Below are 12,130 nucleotides of genomic sequence, written 5' to 3' on the forward strand. Positions count from 1 at the left end.
GTAGCCCTAGCTGTCCTGGAACTTTCTCTGTAGCCCAGGCTAGCCTCAAACTCACAAACTCACTGCCTTCTGATTGCTGAGATTAAAGGCATATTTCAATACATCCAGCTGAATTCTCTTTAAAAATAAGTGTTATGATTGCCTGTTTGTTCGTGTTCCCTTGAGCTCCCACATGTGTGAGTATGTGTGTGAAGTGTGTGTGTGTGTGTGTGTGTGTGTGTGTATTCTCGCACGCACAGGCACATGCACACAGCACGTATGAGGACAGTGCACATCAAGAGATTAGACATCTTGGGTGATTTGATTCCCTTTCCACCACATGGAACCTGGGGATGAAGCTGGCATCAGGCCTGATATCGAGTGAGTGTACCTTTACCACTGAGCTGCTGAGCCATCTCCTCAGCCATGGCTTCTAACCCTTTATCTTCCTGCCTCCATCTCCTAACTGCTGCAATTAAACAGCAGGTGACACCACACCCAGCTTTACTGTCTCTTCAATGCCTCTTAAGCACCTACTTGGTATGAGCTTTCCACCTAGGCATCCAGAACGTGAAAGGACAAGACAGAACAGCCCCTTCCTTTGGGAGGGAGCAGCAACTGAACACAGGTGTGCACAGGATGTGGTTGACAGAGGTAGTGAAGTTGAAGAGTGAAAGCCAACCTAGCCGGGGGGGGGGGGGGGGGGGGGGGGGGGGGCAAGGAAGGCTGTTCTAGGAAGTCTCTCCTGAGAAGCAGCCAGAGCAGGGAAACAGGCTGAGAGGGAGTGCAGAGAACCTTCTGGATGGAACAGCATATCCAAAGGCCTAAGATGAAAGGAGGTGATTGAGTCAGCCACAGTAATTACCATTGTGTGTGTGTGTATGGGGGGGGGGTGCTGAGAAAGATGAGGACAGAGGGGTGGACATCAGTGAGACCTTGGGGTTTTGTGAGTCTGAATAAGATATATGGCCTCCATCTTCAGCTACCAATGGTTCTAAAAGGCCACAGTGAGCACTTCAGAAGAAGAGAGTGGGCCACCAGAGTCCAAGAGGGCAGCCAGTATGCCACAGAGGTTCTTGTCTCATTCTCTTTGTTCCTCCATTATATTTATTTTTACTTAAATTTTTAAAAAAGTCTTGCTATCTGACCCAGGCTCCCCTGATATTAGGTAGTAATTAGCTCTCTAAGACAAGGATGTTCTGGTGGAAGGTGGCACATTTCCTCCTACTGGGAACTCCTTAAAGTCATCAAGTAGCAAAGCTTTAGGAAGTCCCTGAAACTGACCAGATTCACTGGGTCCCTCCCTCCCAAGCATACAGAAGTTGTGAGGGTTGCTGGAAGATAATCCCAGAGGAGCTGAGTTGTGTAGAACATAGGGCCCTCCTATTCAAGGCTATCAAGACATCCCTTGGGGCAAGGTGGTTCACTGTGGTTAAAAGCTTGAACTTGGGTTCCACTCTAGCTCACGAGTGCCTCTAAGTTCAGCTCCAGGGTGTCTGCTGCTGCCTTCTGGCCTCTGTAAGCCTTGCACTCACGTAATGGATACACATACATTCAGGCACAAGTATTTCTTAAAAGACAGGACAGTCCCTTAGAGACATGTCCACAGACCAACCTGACAAAATTACTCAAGACTTTTCCAGGTGACTCTAGACTATATCAAGTTGATAGTTAATGCCAACTAGGACAACAGGTTTACACAGAGCTGGGGATTAAACCCAGAGTTTCATACATACTAAACAAGCATTCTATTGAGTGAATCACATTCCCTCAGCCCATAGACCTTGAACAAGGAAAGCAATTCGACATAACCAACCTATGTAAGCCAATCAAGACTGTTACATCAGGCACCGGAGAGATGGTTCATCGGTTAACAGCACTTCTCTTACAAAGGATCAGGGTTCAGTGCCCAGCACCCACATAGTGACTCAAAACCATTCATAGCTCTAGTTCCAGGGAATTTGATGCCCTCTGTGGCACTAGATATACACACAGAACACAGACATACATGCAGGCAAAACACTCATTTACATAAAATAATCTAAAACAAAAAATCTTAAAGACCTAAATTGTTATAAATTTTTTTCTTTTGAGAACACAACGGCACATTGTACCAAGTTTCTGAATGGGAAGGGCCAAATGTTACAAAAAAAAAATTCAGTTTAAAGTTACAGGTTGTGTGTGTGTGTGTGTGTGTGTGTGTGTGTGTGTGTGTGTGTGCGCGCGCGCGCGTGTGTGCATGAATGTAAATGCACATCTGTGTTCATGTATGTGTGTGCCTGTGTGTGCACCTAGTGTGTGGAGGTCAGAGGACAACCTTAGGTGCTATTTCTTAGGCTCTCCAACCTTTTGGACAAAGTTTCCCAGTGGCCTGGACCTTCCACAAGCAGACTGGGTTACCCACTAAGCACCAGGGACTCACCCTCTTCTCTCCTCAGGCAGGGGTTTAAAGTTTGTTTTATTTGTAATTGTGTGTTTTGTAGATGTGAGTGCAGGCAATCCTGGAGGTCGGAGGTATTGGATAAACTGGCCTTAGAGGCAGTTATGAGCTGCCTGATGTGGGTGCTAGAAATTGAACTCTGGAAAAGCAATAAGTGTTCTGAGCCATCTCTTTTGTCATCTGGCTTTTTGTTTTGTTTTTCAAGAAACAGGGTTTTTTTTTTAAGTAATTTTATGTGCATTGGTGTTTTGCCTACATGTTTGTCTGATCTTGGAGTTACAGATAGTTGTGAGCCACCATGTGGGTGCTGGGAGTTGAACTCTGGTCCTCTGGAAGAACAGTCAGTGCTCTTAACCGCTGAGCCATCTCTCCAGCAAGACGGGGTATCTTTATGTACCCTGGCTGTCCTAGAAATAACTCTGTAGACCAGGCTGGCCTTGAACTCACAGAGATCAGCCTGCCTCTGTCTCCCGAGTGCTGGGATTAAAAGCGTGCACCACCACCGTTCAGTTCATCTGGCTTATTTTTAACTTTGGTTCTGGAGATCCTGACTGAGTCATTTTAGCAGCCTGTTGGTTAGTTGTTTTTGCAGTGTTGGGAATGGAACCCGTGGCTCTGGGTATGCTGAGCAAGTCCTCTATTCTGAGGTCTGATTTAACATAGGTTCTCACCTAGCTCAGGTTTTATAATCAAGGCTGGCTTCTAACTCCTGATCCTCTGGCCTCCGAAGTGCTGGGATCACAAGTTTATGTCTTTACACCTAGCTTTCTGGCTTCATTTTTGTCTGTAGAGACAGGGCTTTGCCTAGAACTCATGATTATCCTGCTACAGCCTTCAAAGTAGTGGGATGATGCCCCTGCACCTCCTTGCCCAACTCCCAATTTGTATTTTTAACACTGTTTAATATCAACAGCTGGATAAAATGGTTGTGTTAGAATTGACAGGAAGCTTTTGGAGAAATCAACAGGATTGATTTCAGGGTAATAAAGGAACAAAGCCTTCAGAGGCACAAACTTGGAGGACAGTTTCAGAGTGGGCCACACAGGTCTGATCATCTCTAATCTCACTGGGCCCAATACCTAAAGAGCAAAGAGAGCTTGGTCAGGCAAATCCTGGGGAGGCGGAGATGCAGAAAGCAGCTGGCACAGAGGCCCAGAATGAAGACACAGTCACTTAGAGAAGTTGGAAGGGAGGGGCAGGCAATGCGGAAAAGCTGCTGGAGGCAATTCATAAATGCCAAGGTAAGTGTGTGGATATAGATGGGGCCCCCCCTCAGGAAACAGGCACTCCCCCTCCTCTGCTGGGTCCCTGGCATCTAGCCTTGCAAAGAGATATCCATAAATATACTGGACATCTTTTAACATGTGCATGTATGACCGTTGTCTTTTTGAGGTCTAAACACTTTCCATTTATCAAGCCCTCTCTACATGGACCTTAAGGCTTCTTTCAGTTTGGGGTGGATCACAGTTATTAATACGAATCATTAATAGCATTGAGCTCTCGCTGCTGCTGTAGACTTTTGGTCAGTTTGGTTTTGCTCTCCTTCTGGCTAATAAACAACTACCCCTTTGCTATTCACTGCTCCCTTTGCAGACTCTGAGACCAGACTCCAGTCAGGCTCCCTCCACCCCCACACCTCCAGCCTCGGCATTAAGTCCCCTTTACAATCATCCTATTCAGAGATACACAATAAACATTTGTATGGTAAAGGCAGCTCATGCTGACTTCTATTGAGTATCTGAAACACTTAAGACTTACACATATAATCTAACCCAGCTGGGTTCTCATTTACATTAGGGCAGTTCACCATAAATCACACAAGTAGGAATGATCACCCTACCCCCACCCCCTACGAACTGTTTAGCGTCCTAGTCCTCGGGCATCAAGCTAGCCTCCGTGTCTCAGCTCTCTTCATGTGTATTTTCTTTCTATCTGGAAAGCTTTCCCTCTGCCCTCATTTCCTGCCTAACACCATCTGGTTGTTCTGGTCTCCATTTAGAAGCCACTCCCTCCAAGAAGTCTTCTCCAACACATACCCTGTGTTTCTTGTAATGACTATTTGCTCTGAATGACTTTCTAGTTGACTGTGAAGAGGGTGAGGACAGACATTAGACCTTAGTCACTGTTGTATCCCCACCACGCAGCACCCAGCCAGGCAGGTGATACTGTGGCTGGATAAATGTTGAGTGAATGAACATATGTTGAACGGTCCGGGGGGGGGAGTGGAGGAGCCACTCATGTCCCAGATGCCATAATCATACCCTGGATTCTTGGAGCTGGAGGGCCACAGCATGCTATGGAGAAAAGCCTGCATTTGCCACACCTTCAAGTAATGTTGCCATAGCAAGAGAAACTTGAAACCACAGAGGACAGTATAACAATAAAAACCTAGGTCCCTAGCTGCTTAACTCCAGGGAATGTTTGTCAGTGTAACATTCACAGAAGCCCTGAACACACATGTCATGTGCTCACAGAAGAGGAAAGTTAGCCAGTCAGTCTCAGCCAGACACAAGGCAATTCAGCCACTGTTCATATGTTTCTGCCCTCCAACCCTGGCCATCCTGTGTGTGTGTGTGTGTGTGTGTGTGTGTGTGTGACATGTGCTTCCATGTTCTCATGTTCAGGTGCATGCTTGTGTGTCTTCTAAAAGCTTGGCTTATGGTTAACTATTTTTTCTTTAAAAAATCTTGAGAAGGGCCAGCAAGATGTCCCAAGCTGGGAAAATACCTGCCACCAAGCCTGACTATTTGAGTTTGATCCCTGGCACCCACATGGTAGTGGGAGGGACCCTGCTACCATAAGTTGTCCTGTGACTTCCACATTTGAGCCATGCCATGCCATGTCCACAGATGAACACACACAATAAATTGATTTTTAAATGTAATTTTATATTATTTACTTGTTTTTTCAAGATAGGGTTACTCTGTGTAGCTCTGGCCATGCTAGAATTCACTTTGTGACCAGGCTGGCCTTAAACTCACAAAGATCCACCTGTCTATGCCTCCCGAGTGCTGGGATTAAAGGCATATGCCACCACGCCCGACTTCAGCTACATTTTAAATGCTCAATAACTAGTAACTACCATACAGAACTCAGAACATTTCCATCATTGTAAAGTTCTAGGCTGGGGCTGTAGCTCAGTGGGCAGGGTGCTTACCTAGCAGGCACAAAGCCCTTGGTTCAATCCCCAGCACAGCATAAAATAGGCATGGTGGCACATACCTGTAATCCCAGCACTTGGGAGTTGTGGAGACAGAGGGATCAGGAGTTCAAACTCAACCTCAAGTACCTATGGAGTTGGAGGCCAGACTGGGTTACAAGAGAACCTGTGAAATGGCTCAGCAGGCGAGGGCTCCAAAGGCTCCCACTAGACAGGCATGGGGATATGAGTTCAAACCTTGGAACCCACGTAAAAGTGGAAGGAGAGAACCAACTGCTAACGTTGTCCTCTGTCACATGTGTTTATTTAAATAATACAATTTAAAATAAAAGACTGGGCATGGTGGCACACGCCTTTAAACCCCAGTACTTGGAAAGCAGACGGATCTGTGTAAGTGAAGCCACGGCTATATATTATCTATATCTGATCTATGTAATGAGTTCCAGGCCAGCCAGAGTTACACAGTGAGTCTCTGTCTAAAAAGTAAATACAAGTCAGGTGTGGTGGCCCATGCACTCTAGAGGCAGAGGCTAGCAGGTCTCTGAGTTACAAACCAGTCTGGTCTACATATGGAATTCCAGGCCAGCCAAGGCTACATGGTGAGACCCTGCCTCGAATTAAATAATAAACAATTGAGGATTCTGTCTACTTATAACAAGTTAGCAAAAACAAGGCAACAGCTGCTACAAATTCAGTATGCTCCTTGCTTTAAATAACCTCATATGAAACCAGGCTCTCTTCTTCCCACCTGTTTGGCCACATTCAAAGAAACAGCAGGTCCTTCATCATCCCATAATAATTGAAAACCATGTTACATTTTTTTTTCTGCTGTCTCTTTAGAAAACACCAGAAGAGAATCATGTTCACAACACACCGAAAACCTTCTTGAATTTTCTTTCCCTTCTGTCTTCTCATCCTCCCACACTTGGCACTGGCATCCCTCAAACTCTCTGCCCCCCCATTCCTAACTCTCTCTAAACCTAATTTAGCTGCTGGTTCTTCCCAGCCCCCCTTCGTGGTTCCTGGCTCATTAGTATGTAGCTCTCCAGAAATCAACCCTCCATCCATCCTTCTCTTCTTCTTTAATCAAGCCTGGGACTGACTTCCTGCATGCCGGGCAAGTGATCTAACACCTAGCTACGGTCACAGACACATCTCACAAATATACTGGGACATGACAGACAGCAAGTTCCTGGCTGTCATGACCAATAGCACATTCCAGTGACCCAGCCCTCAACTCTCATGCCAGCCGAGAACCATTTCTCAGAGATGACTCATTTTCCTACTGACTGCCTCCTTCTTATCACTCCCCCTTCTGCCTGCTGAGAGAAGTTCATGACTGAGCTTCACACAGAAGGAAACATTTCACTGAGATGCCAGAGGGGACTTATGTCACAGGGAAAGGGGAAAAAACCAGACGAACAGGTTTGAAGACATATCTTTTTGTTTTGTTTTATTTAATTGGACACTGCCCTACTTTCTGATAGAAAATGGCTTGCTGTGGGAAGGGCATTCACTCCTTCATTAAGGTATGATCTCTGTGTGTACTCAAGGCCGCTTCAAACGCAAGCTCCTTTTGCTTCAGTTACCTATATACTAGGATTATAGGCATTCATCATTTAACTCAGTCTCTGAAGGTCAAGAAGTGTCTCGATCTGAGGATAAGCCTATTGGTATCTAACATGTGTTTTGAGTGTTCGTGTGTGTGTAACTGTGCTTCTCCCTCCGGGATGTCACATGGGCCAGCCAGGCCTGAAGCTCCCCATATAATAGGATGACCTTAACCTTCTGATCATCCTGTCCCAATCTCCAGAGATTACAGGTTTGAGACACCACACAGCTGGTTTCTGTGGTGCTGGGGCTTAAACTTGGGACCTCGTGTATGCTAGATACTTGCTGTCTCATTTCAGCTACCTCCCTAGCTCCTCCGTCAGCAGTTTTGAGACAAGAGCTCATCAATTGGTTAAGAATGGCACCTCAGCAAGCTCCAGGGATTCTCTTCATTTCCATCTGTGCCATGGGGACACATCAAACATATCACATACCTGGCTTGTACCTGGGGATCTAAACTCAGGTTATCAGGTGCTTTTTTTCTTTTGAGACAGGTTTTTCTCTGTGTAGCCCCGGCTGTTTTGGAACTCACTCTGTAGACCAGGCTGTCATCAAACTCAAAGAGATCTGCCAGCCTCTGCCTCCTGAGTGCTGGGATTAAAGGCATGCACCACCACCCCCTGGCACACACACACAATTTGTTTGGTGTGTTTGTTTTGTGAGACAGGGTCTTGTGTAAACCAAGCTCCATTCAACTCATTACGTAGCTTAGAATGACTCCTGCCTCTACCTCCCAAATGCTGGGATTACAGGTATGTGCCATCATACCTGATCCTTCCATAAACTCCCTGCATGAGAGGCAGTCCCTCTGAAGTGTCTGAGAAATGCCTATCCACTGTCATTAGGTCCTGTATTTATAATTCTGGTTTCAGATAGAGGGCACATTACCCCTGTGACCCTTCTGCTTTTTGTCCTTCCTTTATTATGCCCTCCATGTTTCTGAGTCCAACATCATTTTTTTTTCTGCAGATGAGTTCTATCTTGCAATGACACCACAGTCCATCAAATTCCCCAAGTCAGGAACCTGATTGTCAATCAGATTTTTTTCCTGATTGTCAACCTAGACTTTTTCTTCATCAGCCCTCATCCTTGGTCCATTTTGAAATCCTATACTTTCTTTTCCTTGAGATTTCTTTATTTTTTTAATTTTTAAATTTTTTAAAAAAATTTATGTATACAGTTATCTGCATGCATGCTTGCACACCAGAAGAGGGCACCAGATCTCATTACAGATGGTTGTGAGCCACCATGTGGTTTCTGGGAATTGAACTCAGGACCTCTGGAAGAGCAGTCAGTGCTCTTAACCGCTGAGCCATCTCTCCAGCCCCCCCCCCCTTGAGGTTTCTAATCCAGTCGTGGTGTCACAGGTCATCTTCCAGCTCCTTGGGAAGCTGACATAAGAAGATCCCAGGTTCAAGGGTAGTCTGAGCAACTTAGTGAGACACTGTCTCAAAATAAAACGTAAATGATGGGGGGGGGTCCAGGAAAATGACTCAGTATGGGCAAAGGTGCTTGCTGTCAAGCCTGATGACCCAAGTTTGATCTTTGGGACCAAACTGGTAGAAGGAGAGAACCAACTGCCTGAAGTTGTCCTCTGACCACATGTGTGCCTTTCAATACACTCCCCATCTCTCCACAAAATACTTGTAACAATAAAAACAAAGAGAGTTACTGGTATATTACAGTGGCCAAGCCCTAGGTTCAATCCCTAGTATTAAAAAAGCAAAACAAGGGGCTGGAGAGATGGCTCAGTGGTTAAGAGCACTGCCTGCTCTTGCAGAAGACCTGGATTTGGTTCCTAGCAATGGGATATGAGGGCGGAGAGAAACCAATCCTGAGAGGTCACTGGGCAGCTAGTGTGGCCAAATCAGTGAGTTCCAGGTTCAGTGAGAGACCCTGTGTCAAACACAAGATAGATGCAGCCTGGAGAAGTTCACACACATGCACACACACACACACACACACACACACACACACACACACACACACACACACCCTTTTAATGGCAGTGCCCTTGGCAGAACCCACATTCTGATTCCCTCAATTGGCCTGTGGATTTTCAGCAGCAGCTGCTTTTCCCTCCACACTTGCTGAAATTCCTGGCTTACTGCTCCCAGTTCTTCAGGCCTACAGCTAGAATCTCCTCCTGGAAACATCTTCAGGATAATTTTCTTCTTTCACTTTTAATTTCTTTTAGTGCATTTATGTGTGTGATGAGGATGTGTGCTTGCCTCAGTGTACACGTGTGTAGGGTAGGAGATAATTGGTGGGAATTGGTCCTCTCCTTCCACCACGTGAGTTCCAGGGAAGTGTGAGAGTTGGCAGCAAGTCTCCAGACCAGAACTTTGCATTATTTTTTAGTCATTATTATTATTTTGAGACAGGGTTTCTCTGTGTAGCCCCGGCTGTTTTGGAACTCACTCTGTAGACCAGGCTGTCATCAAACTCAGAGATCCACCTGCCTTTGCCTCCTGAGTGCTGGGATTAAAGGCGTGTAATACCACCACTTGGGTGAGAAGCATATTAGTACATTTAAGTATACCCCTGAAAATAAGGAGCTATTTAGGCTTTTTAATCTTCTCTTTTCTTTTTAGACAGGGTCTCGCTATGTAGTCTTGGCCAGCTTTGGACTCACTATGTAAACCACCCTGGACTTGAACTCACAGAGACCAGCCTGCCTTTGCTTCTTGACTGGAATTAAAGGTGTGCATCACTGTGCCCTCCTGAGAGAGCCTTTGAAAGATCCACTTAGATTCAAGTCTTTAATGTTTGCCTTCTGGGCCTGACAAGAGCAGTCAGAAGCATGGTATATCCCAGACGCAACATGCAGTTAGGTTTTATTCCACTTATAAAACTAGTACAGGCTAATTACAGTTCGATAAACATTGGAAAGTATAAAAATAGAGACATCGTTGCCATCAACAGATGTCTGTCCAAATATAGGAAAAGAAAATACAAAGGGGTAGCACCACAAACATTTGTAAGGTTTTCTTTTTTGCTCTTAAATTTTAGTATTTAATTAGGGCTTCTGTTGTTGTTTGTTTGAGTCAGGGCTCTGTAGCCTAGGTTGGCCTCCAATTCATTATATTGGTGAGGATGACCCTTCTGCCACCCACATCTCCAATGTTAGGGACATGGGTGGGCAAGCACCATCACATTCTTTTGAAAAATTTCTACATTGTTTTGTCATAGGCAATACCTAGTTACACACGTATGTATGTATGTATGTATGTATGTATGTATGTATGTATGTATGAGTTTTTGAGACGGGGTTCCTCTGTAGCTTTGGCGGTTGTCCTGGAACTTGCTCTGTAGACCAGGCTGGCCTCCAACTCACAGAGATCCGCCTGCCTCTGCCTCCCAAGTGCTGGGATTAAAGGCATGCACCACCACATAATCAGCTGACTCGGGCTGGGGAGAGATAACTGACTCCACACTGCCAACTGGGGAACCAGCATAGGACTGAACTAGGACCCCCTGAATCCAGGAGACAATGGTGTAGCTTGGGCTGTATATGAGGCCACTGACAGTGGGACCAAGATCTAACTATAATGCACAAACTGACTTAGCGGAGCCCATTCTCTATGGAAAGAAACCTTGCTCAGTCTAGACATGGGCTGGCGATGGGGGGAGGTGATGCCCGGCCTCTTTGGTCCTGCCTTAGCAAGGCAAGGGGACAGACTTAGAAGGAGGCCTTACCTTCTCTAAGGAGTGAATGGGAGGTGACTTGGGGAGAAGGAGGAGAGGAGGGAGGGGGAACTGGGATTGGAATGTAAAAAATAAAAAATAAATCTAAAAATTTTACTTGAATTATAACTAAATTATTCATCAGAAACATGAATAAATAATTGTGTAACATTCAATGTTGTTGTGCTGATTCACTTGTTACCAGGAGTTTAATGAAAAAAATTAATTTTATGTGTATAAGTGCTTCGCCTGAATGTAAGTGTACCATGTTCATGCCTGGTATCCAGGAAGGTCAGAAGAGGTTGTTGGATCCCCTGAACTGGAGTTAGTATGGTGGTGAGCCACCATATGGGTGCCGGGAGCCGAACCCAGGTATCTTCTGCAAGAGGAATAAGTGCTCTTAGTTGCTTAGCCAAATCTCCAGCCAAGAACTTTTCATTATTCTCAATTAACTAATTAATTAATTAATTAATTAATTTTGGTTTCTTGAGACAGGGCTCCTCTGTGTATCCCTGGCTGTCCTGGAACCCGCTGTGTAGACCAGGCTGGCCTTGAACTCAGAGATCCACCTGCCTCTGCTTCCCGAGTGCTGGGATTAATGGTGTGCGCCTCCCACTGCCCGGCATCCTCAACTTTGTTTTTACTTGCACAGAATATAAGGTTAAACAGAGTACCAGGATCCCAAAATGTTTCTGTGGGAACATTTCAAACAGAACAGTTGAGACAACAGCAAAAGGAGCTTTGGCTGGCCTGGAACTCTCCACATAGGGCAGGCTGGTCTTGAACTCACAGAGATCCTCCTGCCTCTGCCCGCACGCGGAGTGCTGGCATGAATGGTGTGCGCCACCATGCTCGGCTCTTCATAAACTTGACAACCAAGCTCTGGAGACCTTCCACCTCAGGTCTAAGCAACGGGCTACTGACCTAAGATTGGGGCCCACGACAGCCCAGCGCTGGGGACTCCCTGTGGGGTCGGCGTCCTTTGCTTGGGGCACTCGGCTGGCAGAATGACAGCCGGGCTAGGCTCAGTGTGCGCGTGCGCAGAAATACGGGCGCGCCTAGGCGGCGCTGCCGAGCGAGTCCCGCGGCTCCAGGCTGTAGCGCTACCCCTACCTCCCCACTGGCACCTCCAGGGGCACGGCGCCCCGCTCACGCTCACGCTCACGCGCACGCGCACGCCGCGGCCGCTTTCCCTTTAAGATTACTTTAGTCTCCTCCGACCCCTGCGGCTGGGCGCTGCGTTCCCACAATGC

The 12,130-nt window shown here is 46.3% G+C and overlaps 1 protein-coding gene across 1 annotated transcript in view; it reads right to left on the minus strand.

The window, feature by feature from the left end:
* Window positions 1–12,130, minus strand: part of LOC100762845 (glutamyl-tRNA(Gln) amidotransferase subunit C, mitochondrial) — a 36,008-nt gene that overhangs the window by 10,173 nt on the left and 13,705 nt on the right. The gene's annotated exons all lie outside the window — the stretch shown is intronic.

The sequence above is a fragment of the Cricetulus griseus genome, chromosome 4, assembly GCF_003668045.3.
Source record: "Cricetulus griseus strain 17A/GY chromosome 4, alternate assembly CriGri-PICRH-1.0, whole genome shotgun sequence".
Taxonomy (NCBI): Eukaryota; Metazoa; Chordata; class Mammalia; order Rodentia; family Cricetidae; genus Cricetulus; species Cricetulus griseus.